This window comes from Halichoerus grypus, chromosome 7 (genome assembly GCF_964656455.1).
Source record: "Halichoerus grypus chromosome 7, mHalGry1.hap1.1, whole genome shotgun sequence".
NCBI classification, from domain to species: domain Eukaryota; kingdom Metazoa; phylum Chordata; class Mammalia; order Carnivora; family Phocidae; genus Halichoerus; species Halichoerus grypus.
Window position 1 is genome coordinate 94,286,613 of NC_135718.1, and position 16,497 is coordinate 94,303,109.

Below are 16,497 nucleotides of genomic sequence, written 5' to 3' on the forward strand. Positions count from 1 at the left end.
TTTATTTATTTGAGAGAGAGAGACAGCAAGAGAGGGAACACAAGCAGGGGGAGTGGGAGAGGGAGAAGCAGGCTTCCCGCCCAGCAGGGAGCCGGACGTGGGGCTGGATCCCAGGACCCTGGGACCATGACCTGAGCTGAAGGCAGACGCTTAACTGACTGAGCTACCCCGTGCCCCTTTCTACCATTATTTTTAAAAAAGTAAAACCCAAGGCTGTTTTTCGTCCTTCCTAACTTTGTAGATATCGTAGAATTTGGGTGTTTTAAAACTCAAGAATCTAAGTGCACTTGACGTAAGAGGAAGACACTGAAACTTGGAAAGTTAACTGAATTGTCTGTCCAAGTGTCACTGCTAATGAAAGGCAGAGCCAAATAAAACCAAGATCTGTTCCTGCAGTGGGCTCTTTTGGTGTTGTCCGTTAGTCCCCCTGCCCTGTGAAAATTTATGGAAAGCTTCTCTACATGCTCCTTGAGTTGTCTTCAACAATCAAGTTCATTGATACCCTTGTTGTATTAATCTAGTCCTTTTCCTTGTGATGCAAAAATAATTCTACTGAAGTGGAGCCTTAGTTTTATAAATTACCTTACAATATAAGGAGAGATGCTCTAACATGGGCTTTTCATAAAAAAAAAAAAAAAAAAAACACCTCTTGGAAGTTTTTCCCTACTACTTATTAGTAACCATATTTTAATATTATTTCCTGATATTCAGTAGAATTTTATGGTATGATGAACTCTATAAGCTCAGTTAAAAATAAAATTGCCATGTAACAAGAATGTGGAGAAGAATGTCTCCATTTTATATTTAATTCTGTAATTATGGCCTGAATGTAGTGTAGTGAAATTATCCCTTTCCTTAATTCAGTGTGAAGTTCATTTTTCTTCAATTAATGAATTATATTATTTTCAACTTAACTCACCTTGAGAAAAATACCGAAATTTTTATCAAAATTAAATGTATGTTTTTTCATTGAGTTGCTTTTGACAAAGTGCTCTTTTTTCTTTATAATCTTACCCTTTAATTCTACAATGCATTTTAATAGACTTTTTAAAAAGAATTTATTAACATGCCCTTTTAAATTTTAGCTTACTTAGAGATAATCTAGTTAAATTCAGCATGTGGAATTATATTAAATCAAACTTTAAATGTATTTTATTGGTAAATTTCATTGTTCTCAATTACTTTGGAAATAACCATCTTCATGTTTTCTATCTTAGCATTAGAATAATGAAATTTAGACTGTAAAATTATCATACATTATGCCCATTAATGCAAATATCAGTGTTTTTAAAAATTCTATGCTTAGTGATTTGTTTTATTTATTCCTAGTATCAGTTTTTTTCTTTTTATCACTGAAGAAAGAACTAGTTTTATTGTTGCATCTGATAGTAATCAGATATCACTCATCTAGTACTGAATACTGCCTGTGTTTAAACTTGTTAACATTTTTTATTCAACAAAATTATACTCCCGTAAAATAATTTTTAGTATTTTAATTTGTAATGATTGATTTTGAGCAGTGTCCTAGTCTAATAAATATCTAACAGACAGCAATGTACTAAATTGCCAACTAATCTGTACAGTTGCAAATTATTACGGAAGTATAACAAAAGAGCAATTAGATACCATCTGAAAAATCCTTGGTGGTTATATAATATGGAGGAGAACGTTGAGTGTTGTTATATTTCAGTAAGAAATGAACTTCTTCTTATGGGGAGAAACCTCAGACCATTTTTATTTCATTAATTTTTGTTAATAACCAAGATTTCCAATAATCAACTACACTTGGTAAAATGGGATTTAATTTATTTACTTAAATATTTTTTGAGGGAAGTGCTCAGCAATGAGTTAGCTGGTGTGGGCAATACAAAAGAATAAGACATCTGTCTGGTAGTAGAGTTGGTTAAACTAGACATATAGTTTAGTTAAACTAGACTGTATGTCTAGTTTAATTGAATGATTATGCAACAGTATATCTATATTATACCTTTTTTTTGGCCAAAATGAATGACATGGTCAATATATACTGAAGGTAAAGCCCTCTTTTATGTCAAACAAAGGTAGAAAAGAAACGAACAAAAGCAAGGTTAAAGAAAACCCTTCAAAAATTACATACAGATAGGGATTATACAAAACATGGAAGGGGAAAAGAATCTCAAGTATGCATTGCTTAAGTTTGAGAAACAATATGAGACATAGCAGAGAATAAGTCATTATTTGAGTATATTAATAAGCAGTAAGTAATATAGAACATATTACCCTTTAGGACATGATATTTATTGAATAAATAACTAATATCTACCACGTATTGAAACCTACTATGTATCAGGCAGTGTATGTGTGTGTGTGTGTGTAATTCATGCAACAGTCTTGTATATAAGGTATAAATTTACACACTTAAATTTGAGAATATTTGAAGCCTAGAGTTAGTGAATAATTTTGCCTCTGTGTCATGGCTCTAAGTGGTAGAGCCTATAACTGAACCTTTGTCTTTTTGACAAAGGCCCAAATTCTTTCCATTCATCCTTTTTGGTAAATTAAGAAAGCAAACTGTACTCTTTTCTGATTCACAAAATTTTAGAATTAGAGGAGACTTTAGAGTCATCTGGTATAGTGTGCCTTTTACTACTCATATCCCTGAGATCTTACTGAGTCCAACTTCTCCAAGAACAATACTTTCATGAACAAAGAGGCATAGGATGTCTCATTTAGCTTTTGGAAAGTATAATAGGAAGATTTAATTAAATGGGGCTGGTATCTGCTTTAACTATATAACTTCTCCCCATTGGTTGTAGTTCTGTTATAAGAGTAAGATACAGTAAGGTATTTCTTTGCTCGGTTTTCTCTTTTCTAAATTAAATATTATAACCCTTACAACTTCATATGATACTGATATTGTTTCCTTTACCTTTCTCATCTCTTGTCAACTAGATTGAGTTTTGTCAGTACTGTTCTTTTTGTTCTGATCTAGTTTTTATATTTAATTCTGTAATTATGGCCTGAATGTAGTGTAGTGAAATTACCATTTCCTTAATTCAAGCTATACACTTGTGTTTACGGTCTAAAATTTTGTTAACTCTTTAATAACAGTGATATCTTTGCTAGTTCTAAGCAAAGAAAAATGAGAGAAAAATGTTATATGGCTTTTCAAGTTATTGTCATGCAATTCAAGGGATTTGAGTTTCTGTATTTCTACCTTTCTAATGTTAAAATGACCTCTCTTTATGAAATGATAGTTTTAGTCTGTGGTAAGTTTCTTTTAATATTTGCCTTGGGTTTTTTTGTATTGGTTTGATTCTTAAATGAACAATAAAAAGTTGGCAAGCTTATGTTGTTTTTCATTTTGTTTTTTGAAAATTTGGAAACCACTGATGTAGTCAACATAAGCCAGTGTTTTTTTTATTTTAAGATTTTCCCCATTCTGTATGTATACATCGATGATTTTTTGAAACAGTGTTAAGCTTTAACCCTTTCAGATACCATCTCCTTGAATATAGCTATAGTTAAAACTTGTTGAGATCTTCTCGAATCATGATTCTGTCATCCAAGGGATTAGCTTCCCTTCCTGGCTTTTGACATTTATAAATTTAACAAGCCAGCCCTCTTATGTCTTCATCCTGGCCATGTACTGGATATAGCTGAGGACAAAGCCATGCAGATTTATAAATAGAGTAAATGTAACATAAATAAAATATCCTTGAGAAAAGAGGCGACACAAAGATAATGAAAACCATTTGAATGTTTTTTGTTTTTAATTAAGGAGAAAACCATTATATTCTCCAGTACTGAAGGAGTTGGTTAAAGCTTACAGTCTGTTGGGTGATACGGATAATTACACAAATAGTGAGTCAAGTAAGCATAGGTGCTATGAAGAAAATGTGGAGTAAGGGGATAGACTGTGATGGAGGACTGCTATTTTTCATTTGTTTTTCAGTAGTCCCTCAGAATATTCAAGTGGTTCAAAAAAATCAAACTATTTTAAAAACAACTATTGTGAAAAATCCTCCTACCCCTCACCTTGTTTGCCAAGTTAGCACTTTCCCTAATCCAATAAGTAATGTTTTATTATTTATTCTGTATCATTCCAGTGAATTTTTTTTCAAGTTAAGCAAATATATATACTTAGCCCACCGCCCCTCTTTTACACAAAAGATAACCTCTTAAGACAATATGCTGCACCTTGGGAGTTACCGTTTTAGGAGCAGTTAGGGAATACTGCTCTGTGAGGAGGTGATGTTTAGCAGAGACTTGTATTAGGTGAGGAGGTAAGCCATGTAGGTGTGTGGTTGGACTGTGCAGTGGTCCTGAGACAGGAATGGGATGCGTGAATTCGGAGAATAAGGAGAGTACTGGCTGGAGATGAGAGAGCAAGAAGAAAGAATAGAAGGAAACGAGGTTGGATAGAAATTGGAGGGTTTTTAATTTCAAGTGTTTTGGGAGTTCATTGGAGGGTTTTGAGGGGAATGACAAAAGAATTTTATTATATTTTTAAAATATAGTTCTGTTTTGTGGAGAACAGACTGGACGGGAAAAGGGGAACAGGGAGATGAGCTAAGAGTGATCTATACTAAGTTGTTAATGGTTTCGACTAGAGTGATAATGGTGGAGATAAAGTTACAAGGTCTGGTTTTAAAAAATCAAGAGTTTTGGATATGTGAAGTTTGAAATGTCTGTCAAACATCTGAGTGGAGCTATCAAGTAGGCAGTGGAATATACAAGTCTGCAATTCAGAGAGGTTCAGGCCTGAAGATCTTAAATCTTAAGCATCACCAGTAGAACGTATTTAAAGCCATAGGACTGGAAGACATCACTTAGTTTGAGAGTTGGTTAATTAGGTTGAGAAGAGGTTCAAGAGTTGAGACCTGATACTGTTCAACAGTGAAAGGCTTAGCAAGAGAGATGAGCTATCCAGAAGGATTGAAAAGTAGTAAGAGTATGCTGTCCCAGAAGCCAAGTAATTTTTAGGGATAAGGGATGTTGAGTCAAACTATACCACCTTTAATCACCTGAACACTCCTTATAAACTGGATGAGAACCTTTTGTTAGACGTCTCTTTCTTCTAGTTTTTTGATGGGGACGTTCACAATTATTCTCCCCCAGAAACTGCTAAATCTAAAGCCCTGAACAAAGTTTGATTTGTAAACTGGCGCCTGCTGATTCTTGGGTGGACGGCTGTGGTTGCTGCTGGTGCCCAGGGCTGAACAGGAGAGACAGTGCTCCTCAGTTAGGAAAATTTGCTGTCAGGGATTGATTCAGTTGCAACTTGTGTGATCTTAAATGTGTCACTTCATTTCAGAAGTTCAGTTTCTTCATCTATAAAGTAAATCTAGTGATAGTCGGTTTACCTCAGAGGTTTTTTTTGAAAAGCAAATGATGTAAAAGACAAGTGAAAGGTATGATGGCAGGTACGGATCTCCCATCGCCCCAGATGTGGTGCCCCTCGCTAGGGTTATGTGTGAAGAAATGTTTTGTTTGGGGTGATGAATAGAAGTATTTTTTCAATATGACACTGTAGGAATAGTTTTCTGCTTCTCCTGCATTTCATCCCCATAAGGCAGTTTTGCACATTATTTTAGCGTTCTTGGGAGTGGAAAAAAAGACATGATGTGGGAAAAAGGCTTTGCGATAATAACTTTCTCCAATCCTAAACTCATCCTTTAATTCCAAGCAGTGTCTAAATGAGAATTAAGTCAGAAAAATTTTTCTAAGCAGGCCAGCTTACTTTTTTCCAGGCCAACCAGGAAAATCTTCCCTTTTTAACTGGCTTTTTTTTTCCTGGAAGGTGTTTTACCAGATAAGGGTTTGTCACATCTTATGTGGAATAGTAAAGTACAAATTCAAAGCATAGGGTTTGTTAAGGGTCTTGTACTCAAGGCAGCCAGCTAGAAACTGATTTGAGGAAACAAAGGACAAGGGCATACTTGATACAGAGGTAAAGTATAAAATATTTATTTTGGTGAAAAAAGGAACATTGCAAATAGAGGACTTTGAGCAATAATTCTTAAGCAGTAAAGACTTTTTTGAGGCAGTGGGACTATAACTTCAAAATATCTATCTTGAGGACCCCATATATTATTATTTGCTGAGTTGCTCAAAAAACACTTCTCATGGGTAATCAATGCACTGCAAATTGAAGGCCACCTTATTTTTTCATGCTTTTTTTTCATATTATAAAACTAATACTTGTCTGTTGCAGAATACTTAGAAAATACCATTACATCAGGAAGAACAGTTTCTCGCAATCCCCCAGCCAGTGATGCCACTGTTATATATTCTTGTCTATTTAGGTTTAATCTGGTAACATTTTATCATGAAATTAAACTTTCTGACTAATTTTTCTTGAGGGTATAGGAGTCCATGTTATCAAACTTGTAATTTACTTACAATTTATGGAAATTAAGGGTATTTTTAAAATTGCAAACAACTGTGAATTTCTGTGCAAATTAATATTTTTCTTTGCCAGTATTTTAAAGATTTTTTTTTTTATTTATTAGAGAGAGCAGAGCAAGTGAGAGAGAACACAAGGGGGTGGAGGGTCAGAGGGAATGGGAGAAGTAGGCTCCCTGCTATTTAGAATTCTAAAGCCTTTTCTAATTTTCTGATGAAATCCACCCCGCTGCCCTGGTCTTTTCCAGTATACACTTCCATCATTGGTATATGAGATTGTTGCTTCAACCCTACACCAATGCTGGATATTACATATCTTTTTAAAAATTTTGCCAACATGATAAACTGAAAACCTTATTTAGATTTCTCTTATCAGTAATATATCTGAAGAGTTTTTTAAAAATATGTTTGTTGGCAAAAAAAATGTTTATTGGCCATTGTATTTCTAATCTGAATTGCTTGTGTATACCCTTTTCTGAAGGAATGTTCATTATTGTATATACTTGTAACAATTCCTTTGTCACGTATGTTGTAAAATTTTTTCCCAGATGGTCATTGTCCTTTTTAAATTTGTTTTTACCCAACAAAGATTTTTAACTTGTGTATAGTCCAATTTTTCTTTTCTTTTTCCTTTATGAAGTAATACCACTGCACAAAGTTTTATTAGATACATACCTATATTTATTTTCATAGAATTTATGATGTGAATATGTGCAAATGTGTTAATTTTTCTAAAATATATTTAGGCCTATATATATTATAGCCTTCTGTCCCAGTACCATTTATTGCATAACTCTTCATTATCCTATACAATTTGAAATGTCCTGTTAATATGCTTAGGTTTATTTCTGGATCTTTTATTCCATCTACCTATTTCTGCACTGCTATATTATTTTTTTTAAAGGTTTTTTATTTATTTATTTGACAGAGAGAGACACAGCTAGAGAGGGAACACAAGCAGGGGGAGTGGGATAGGGAGAAGCAGGCTCCCCGCAGAGCAGGGAGCCCGATGGGGGGCTCGATCCCAGGACCCTGGGATCATGACCTGAGCCGAAGGCAGACGCTTAACGACTAAGCCACCTAGGCGCCCCTGCACTGCTGTATTATTACCACGTTTTATAACATAGGTTTATAATATCCATTTGTAAATGGACAGACTGTTCTTCCTACACTACACTGGTTTTCACAGAATTTGCTTAGTTTTCGTCATATGCTTATTTTTTCCAGATGTGTTTTAGAACTATTTTGTCAGGCTCATTTGAAAAAGTCTTTTTGGGGTTTTGATTGAGATGAAGCCCAGTTTATTAATTTTTTTTATGATCTGAAACATGACAAGGAGACTCTGGGGTAGGTTGGGGGGCCTTATTTTTATTTGTTTCTTTTAATTCTAGTCTAGTTAACATCTAGTATTATATTTCAGGTGTACAATATAGTGATTCAACAATTCTATATATTGCTCGGTGCTCATTACAATTAGTGTACTCTTAATCCCCTTCACCTATTTCACCCATCCCCCACCAATCTCCCCTCTGATAACCACCTGTTTGTTGTCTATAGTTAAGAGTCAAATTTTTGGGGGCACCTGGGTGGCTCAGTCAGTTGGGCGTCTGCCTTCGGCTCGGGTCATGATCCCAGGCTCCTGGGATCAAGTCCCACATCAGGCTACCTGCTCAGTGGGGAGTCTGCTTCTTCCTCTCCCTCTGCTCGTTCCCCCTGCTTGTGCTCTCCCTCTCTCTCTATGACAAATAAATAAATAAATAAAAATAATAGTCCATTGTATATTTGGGGTCTTAGTTTTTGGTAATGTTTTCAGATCTATTCAACTTCCTGTTTTTTTAGTCAATTATGTCATTCTCATTTTCCTAGAAGTTTATTCACTTGAGATTTTCAAATTTAGAAGCATAAAGTTGTAGTTATTTTAATAAATTTAAAAAATCATGTCTGTGGCTATATCTTTTTATTACAAAGCCAAGTGTTTATGATGGATGAAGAAAAAAATCTGCCAGGGATTTTAGTACTTTTTTTTTTTTTTTTTTAAAGAATGAACTTCTGATTTATCATTTTTATTTTTGTGTTCTTAATTCATTAGCTACTTTTAAAATCTTTAATCCTTCATCTCTACTAGTTTGTTGGATAAGTTTATTTTTATTTTTTCTAGTTTAGTAGAAAACACTCCTAAGGCTTTAAAGTTTTTTCTCACTTCAGCTTTGTGGACATTCCTTAGATTTTATATAAAGACTATTCTCAGAGGTTTGACTTTTTAAACTATTTTATTCTCTCTTTCACTCAGGTTCATTTATGAGATGGGTTGTTTTAATACAAAGGTCTGTGTGTATGTGGTTTATCTCAAATATACAGAGAAATTGAAAGAATTTCATAGTGAGTACTCACATACCCACCATTTGATTGTACTATTAACATTATATTTGGGTTTTTGTTTTTTAAAGATTTTATTTATTTGAGAGAGAGCATGAGCAGGGGGAGGGGCAAAGGGAGAGGAAGAAGCAGATTCCCTGCTGAGCAGGGAGCCCGATGCGGGACTTGATCCCAGGATCCCAAGATCATGACCTGAACCAAAGGCAGATGCTTAACCAACTGAGCCACCGAAGTGCCCCAACATTATATTCGTTTTTATCACACATCTGGCCATATTTTAGGCTAATTGCAAAGTAATATCCCTCTGTCCCCCAAAGATATAAAATGAGGTATATAATAAGATGAATATTTCATCAAAGAATGCTGTCTTGACAACCATTTCTTTGATCTGCTCTCAGGTGTCTGTTTTCATCACTAGGATTTCCATTGTCTGACTTATTCGTTCTTTTCTCTCTTTTTCTTGGGCCCAGTTTGTACTTTTCCCTCCAGTCTTGGCATTCTCAGTCAGCACATTATGTATTTCCTTTTTACTAGTATCTTTTTTTGATTTCTTGTTCCTTAGTCTTCACAATTACAGTCCATTCCCCTTATCCCTGCTCTCCCATGTTGTCACACCAGTCAGTCCAAACTGAAGGGGTCTTTTTGAGGAATTGGAAAATACAATTTTCATGATAAACATCAGTGACTTATCTAAGTAAAGGGAGATTGGGAAAGAGAGTACCTGGGTGGCTGGTAATGCCATTCACCAAGATAGGGAAAACAAGAGGAAAGGCAGATTTTGTTCAGAAAATGGAAGGATTCAATTTTTTAAAATTAATTCTGAGGAGCTAGTGGGGACATGGAACTGAAAATTATTTATAAGCAATTAGAGATAAGGTCTGCATGAGGTTTTGCCTTGAAATTTAGATGTGTGACTTGACATAATGAGCAGTATTTGAACTCTGGTGGCTTCAAAGAAGTCTCAAAGGGATCATGTATTGGGCAGTAACCCCCTAAAAAACAAGGATTTAAAGAAAAAGTAGAGACTTTCAAAGACATTAAGTAGTAGCCACTGAAGTGAGAGGAAACAAAAGTGATGTTCTAGAAGGTAAGAATGATCAAAGATATTGGCAGGTGAAGTAAGATGGGAATATTAAAGATCATTGGATTTAGGAGAACATTTTTAACCACAGTAGACAAAGGTGGTTGAGAGGAAGAGAGAGGACAGAAACTCAGTAAAACTTCAGTACATAGGGTTAATTCAAGAATAGTTGAAGGGGCACCTGGTTGGCTTAGTCGTTTAAGCATCTGACTTTTTTTTTTTTAAAGATTTTATTTATTTGTCAGAGAGAGAGAGAGAGGCAGCACAAGCAAGGGGAGAATCAGGCTCACCAGTGAGGAAGAAGCCTGATGCAGGACAGGATCCCAGGACCCTGGGATCATAACGTGAGCTGAAAGCAGATGCTTAACCGACTGAGCCACCCAGGCGTCCCAAGTGTCCAACTCTTAATCTTGGGTCAGATCTTGATCTCAGGGTTGTGAGTTCAAGCCCCATGTAGACTCCATGCTGGGCATGAGGAGCCTACTTAAAAAAAAAACAGTTGGGGGGTGGGCCACACCTGGGAGGCTCAGTTGGTTAAGCGGTGGCTCTTGATTTCTGCTCAGGTCATGATCTCAGGGTCCTGGGATTGAGCCCCGCATCCTGCTCCACACTCACCTAGGAGTCTGCTTCAGGATTCTTTCTCCCTCTGCCCCTCTTCCCCTTCTCTCTCTCTCTCTCAAATAAATCCTTAATTAAAAAAAAAAAAGTAGTTGAAAGGTAAGGAAGTAGAATTAGCAAAAACAGACCACTTTTTAAAGCCTGGCCCTAAAGGGAAGGAGAGAAAGCTCCTTTAAATGACTATATGCTGTCTGTACTTAATTTTCTTTCTCAAGGTTTAAAAAAAATTTCATGCTTTCTAATAATTCATTTTAAACAGTTGTTATTGTGAAACAAAATTGCAAATGCAAAAACTTACATTTAAAACATTAAGTTCTTACAACATATAAAAATACAATAACCCCTTTTGAGGAAAGTTCATTAATTTTCAGTCACAGCATTCTGAAAGGCTAAGATATCCTTAGATTTCAGTAGGCATTCGTGTTTTTATATTCCAACTTTGCTGCATGTACAGGCAGCTCCACTTTTAAGAGCTGGATTAGAAGTTTTCTTAACAAGAAATAGCATTTCTTAAAAATAGTAAAGCATCTTGCCAAAATGAGTTGCTATCTAAAGGTATCATGTTCAAAATCCAAAAGTTATGTTGGCCCTGGAAATTCAGATTTACTAATATGGGTACTGAGTTCTGTTACAAAAAATTACTTTCTACTTCACTGATTTGAGTTACTCTTTGATATGTGTGTATACCTTATGACTCTAAAAAATAAGTTTACTATTTGACAAAATTCAAACATAATCAAAATCACTTCTTAAAAATGTATAAGAATTTGGGTAAACCTGTGTTGATCCAGCATAAGGGAAGAAGCAAAAGTAAATTTTTATCAAACATATATCAGTGTCAAAAATAAGGACAGAAATAGGGCTAATGTCCAGAGTAGGGAAGAATAACTAAGAAATTTATAAATCTGAGTCCCTAGGCACTTACTGGGAACAAAAATTATTTACTTCTCTTTATATTTTGAGTATTTTTATTTGATCATGTGAAAATGTCTGATCCAAGTCCCCAGGAAATGAATATAAAATTAATATGTATCTATGAAATGCAAGATTGTCCTATCTTTCTTTCATAGGATTCTCAAACATCTAATGGATGTTAAACTAGTTCAAATAAAAAATTTAACCATAGAAATATCAATAGGATTTTCATTAATTAATTTAATATTTATTTTTCCTTTTGCTGGCATTTACCCCATAGATTGGTCTTTAGTAGTGTGACATGATTTTATCTGTTTAGTACAGTTATAGGAAATTATTTTTCTGTCAAAAGTTGCAAAACTGCAAGGAAAAAATGGGGGTCACAGGAAGGCAGGAACCAAATTATTTTCTTTTGAGACAGTCATTTGTATAGGCCTAAATTTGTTTTACAAACTAAAACACATATATCATTTTATTTAATAAATAGTGTCATCACATATCTGCTCCAGAAAAACCAGATGGCTTGTGTTCTGTCTCACATGACTTTTGAGGGTGTTTCCTGATTTTAGGATAAATACACACACGCGCGTGCACGCACGCTTCGTCAACGAGGTATAAATAAGAGTACTTTGCACAAGGAGTTTAGATCTCCATTTTAGTTTTGACGCTATAGCTGTATAACATGAACAAGTCTTCCACTGTTTCATTTTGCTCACTTGTAAAAATAAAAGGCTTAAACTATATTATTTCTAAGCTTACTCCCAAGTTTTAAAGCACTATTGCGTGTGTAAAAAATTTCAGAATACTCTTCAGTTTTGTGCTTATGGCCCTTTTAGTCACAAAGAAGAGAGAGTCAAAGGATTGGGAGGACATTTGTGGTATGCAGTGGTACACAGAGATGGAAAAAAAAGGGGAAGAAGGTAGGAGTGAAGAGAGACAAGGCATTTGGAAGGTGAACCCTTTTTTTTTTTTTTGACATATCCTGATATTTGACTCAGAGTATTATCTCCTACTAATAATTGTTCTTAAAAATACCAATAAGCTTTTAATCTTATTGTAGCTGCGTTTTTCCTCAAACCTGGAGAAGCTCTTCTCCAAATGAAATAAATGTCAGTAGGCATTCCTCTTTAGCTGTGTCTGGAGATTCCGTCCCTTAAAAGAATTGCTTTCTCAGAAATATTCACACTATAAAATATTTCCAGCAAATTATTACATACCTAATGGCATATACCCTGGTAATAATGAACCTAATCATTTTAAGCATCTGTAGTCTAATTAATTATGATATATAAAAGAATAGACCTGTAGTAACAGTTGAAATGATGGTTGCAAATTTTCAGCCAAAAGATAGGCTTTCTTGCTTATGTAACTTACTAATTTATATGAATGCTATATAGCTTTATAAATGAAAACATAAAGCTCTTTATGCTGTTGTGATCAGATCAAAATTTTTCTTTCCAACATAAATTATTTTTTAGCAGCCAATTCTGTTGATATTCTATAGGTTGAAAGTATATAAAGCCATTCTAAATTAACGTAAATAATCATGTGATTCCTCTTTGTGTAGAGCTGAGCAAACTAGAGTGGCCACTAGCAATATGCGAATATTTAAATTTAAATTAATTAAAATTAAATAAAAAGTTTTCTCAGATGCATTTGCTGTTCATGTTTTAAGCATTCATTAGTTCACATGTGGCTAGTGGCTAATTTGTTGGACAGCGTAGATCTAAAACCTGTCCATAATCACAGTTTTACTGCATAGTATTGTTTTAGTTATTTATAGGCATTATAATTTTTCATGAAGGTGAAAAGAATATTGAATAATTTAGGATATTAAGTTGTTAGGCAATAAATAAGCACATTTGTGATTTAAATATACCCTTGCTTTAAACATGCTCTAAGATTCTTCAGTTATTCTGCAGTTTGAAGTTTGATTTTGGTTTTCATGTGTTGTGCTGATACTGTGGTTCAATTAATTTATACCCACCTCCCAAACAGTTGATGTATGGCTAGTTCAAGGAGGAAGGTAGTAATCATGAGTAGGAACCGTTTTTAAGGGGCACATTAGGCAGTGATATGCTGAAATGCATTATAGACAGATGACAGAAAGAAGAGAAATTGTTGTCAGCTAAGAAATTGTTGAACCAGGAAAGGTGAATCAAAAACATTTGGCTTTCATGGTCTTACAGACCCTTAGCTCATACTGCCTTCTTCCCACTGTCAGCCCCTCCTGTAGAGTCTCTTTTCAGTCCTTTGAGACAGCTTTGTGCACCTTTTCCTGCTCCTAGTGATACATGACCTGACAAGATTTTTCAGATCGTTGTTGTTCAGTGAGCCTAGAGATAGTTTACTTTTCTTTCAGATTCTAGGTTTCTGATTCATGCTGTACCCTATTTACAAAATTTGCCTCATTCCTCCAGATGAGTCAGCTGATTTTTGACCTGACTTTAGCATAAACTGATTGATTCTTACTTGTCTACGGACTTCTCAGGGAGGCAGTCTTGGAGCCTGTTGGTGGTCAAGCAGAAGGATGAGAGATAGATTAAAAATAGACTGAGTCTTGCATGAACCTTAAGTTATGGCTTAGAAAGATAGTGTCAGAAAATATGTTACCAGGTAAAAGTATATTTCTTTTCAGTCATATCCAAATTCTTAAGCCAAATCTAAGTTTGTAGGAATTGGCATCACCAGCATCATTTTAAGGTATGCTTGAGAAAAGTATGAAGGAGACTGTGGTTGAGGGAGCAGCCCAGAACTTATTACGTGAAAGCCCGGGTTTGAATCCAGATGGCTCCTGTTTACTACTACTAGATTTGTGACCTTGGGTAAGTCATTTAAATTCAGCTTTCTTGAAGGAAAAAATGATTCTCATGTGCTTGTTTTGGGAGTTAAATGAAGACTGAGAGTGTAAGCATTTAGCACAGTTACTGAGACAAAGGAGGTACTAATCTAAGTCTTTTTTTTTTTTTTAAGATTTTATTTATTTGACATAGAGAGAGAGGGAGTCAGGTAGAGGGAGAGGGAGAAGCAGACTCCCCACTGAGCAGAGAGCCTGACCCAGGACTCAATCCCAGGACCCTGAGATCATGACCTGAGCCAAAGGCTTAACTGACCTAGCCACCCAGGCACCCCTGAATCTAAGTCTTAATTGATTTCTTGTAAAACAGCAGATGTGTTTTAACAAAGTTGTGCAGTTCTACAAAAGAAAGCAAGTCAGACTTTACATTTTTCATAAATTGGCAGAGAAAACTTGGCAGGAATTTTTAATGCCTAGATAATTTATGGAAATATATAACTTGTTTTCTCAAGCATTTTCTTTAAGCACTTTATAAAATGATTTTTATGAAGAAATGTCTTATTAAATCACTGGCTTTTCCTATCCAAGCTAAGTCTTCTTTTGAAAATATGTAATGAACTCAGATATAGAATATATGGCTATTGATATTGGAATGTCATCTTCATTTATTTTTTGTGAAAAAAATTTTCACACTTTAATAATGCCATTTTAGGTGAAAGTTGTAAATTACATTTTGTCTCAATACTTTTTTTCTCAATATTTGCTTTAATTGTTTTTTAAAAACATTTAATTGGGCGCCTGGGTGGCTCAGTTGATTAAGCGACTGCCTTCGGCTCAGGTCATGATCCTGGAGTCCCTGGATCGAGTCCCGCATCAGGCTCCCTGCTCGGCAGGGAGTCTGCTTCTCCCTCTGACCCTCCCCCCTCTCATGTGCTCTCTCTCTCAAATAAATAAATAAAATCTTAAAAACAAAACAAAACAAAAAAAACATTTAATTAACAATGTATATGGCAGATAATAAAGGTAAAATTTAAAGAACTCATTTCAAAATAATCAGGAGTATATGAAAACAAAAATTTTCCCAGTACCGAGTTTGTTCACATGAGCATGGAACAAGCATCTTGGTAAGTATCCAAAAAAAAGCACAGCTGTGGATTTATTGTTTTGGATTAACTGTACATTTCACGTGGGGGCGGGGCTTTAAAGGAAAATTTTTCCCAAGAGTATATTTTTCATTATCTGTCCGAGGTCAAGTTAATTATACAGCAGAGCTGAATTTTTGAATATGTTTTAAACGTATGTCACTTTCTCAGAGAGGTTTCCCCAGAACACCCAGCAGCCTAAACACCAACACCCTAAAACTGTTACATTATGCTGTTCTCTTTGTCTTTTCATGTTCCTGCCTTCTCATTGTCATTAAAGTTGTCTTAATTCATTTACTTAGCTCTTTGTCTATTTTTGCTTCTATGGGATAAGGAACTTTTTCTATCTTGATCATCACTCTCTCCCTCTTACCTATAGTGCTTAGTACTTAAATACTTGTGAATAAAAAAAAAATAGAGTAATTCATCTTAAAGTGCTCTATAAAATGGGGCCCTCATGTATAATTGGTGCATAATGTTTATGTCCATTTTCTAGAACTTACATAATTTTTGTAGTTAAAATCAATTTTGTGAGCATAAGTATATGAAAGAAGTTCTTAGAATGATATATGGTACGTGGTCAGTAAATGCTACCTATTATAAAGAAAAGATTACAGATAATTATGTCTATTTGCTTTTATAACATATGATCAATCATATCTATACCTTATTTGATCCCGAGTCTTTAGCTGAAATGCAACCCTAATTTTTTTTTTTCAAAAGGCAGAGGCTTTAATGTTAAGAATATTTTCCACAGGGATTTTAGTAGGGGGAAAATGTGAAATAAGAATTTTGAATTTAGACATTTTTAAAAAATTTCTTCAGTTATCTTTTGGGTACTTGGTATGATGGAATAAAAAAATACAGTATTAATAGCAGCTTGATTTCTAATTGCTGAAACTTGGAAGCAACCAAGATGCCCTTCAGCAAGTGGATGGATACATGAACTGTGGTAGATCCAGACAATGGAATTTGGCACTAAAAAGAAACAAGCTATGAAGTCAAGAAAAGACATGGAGGAACCCAGGATGTATATTAGTAAGGGAAAGAAGCCAATCTGAAAAGGCTACATCGAACTATATGATTCTAATTATATGACAGTCTGGGAAAGGCAAAACTGGTGACAATAAAAAGTTCAGGGGTTGCAGTGGAGCAGTGAATATGCAGAGCACAGGATTTTT

General features: G+C 34.9%; 1 protein-coding gene across 9 annotated transcripts in view; it reads left to right on the top strand.

The window, feature by feature from the left end:
* CEP170 (centrosomal protein 170) overlaps positions 1 to 16,497 on the top strand; it is a 129,259-nt gene that overhangs the window by 1,651 nt on the left and 111,111 nt on the right. The window lies entirely within an intron of this gene.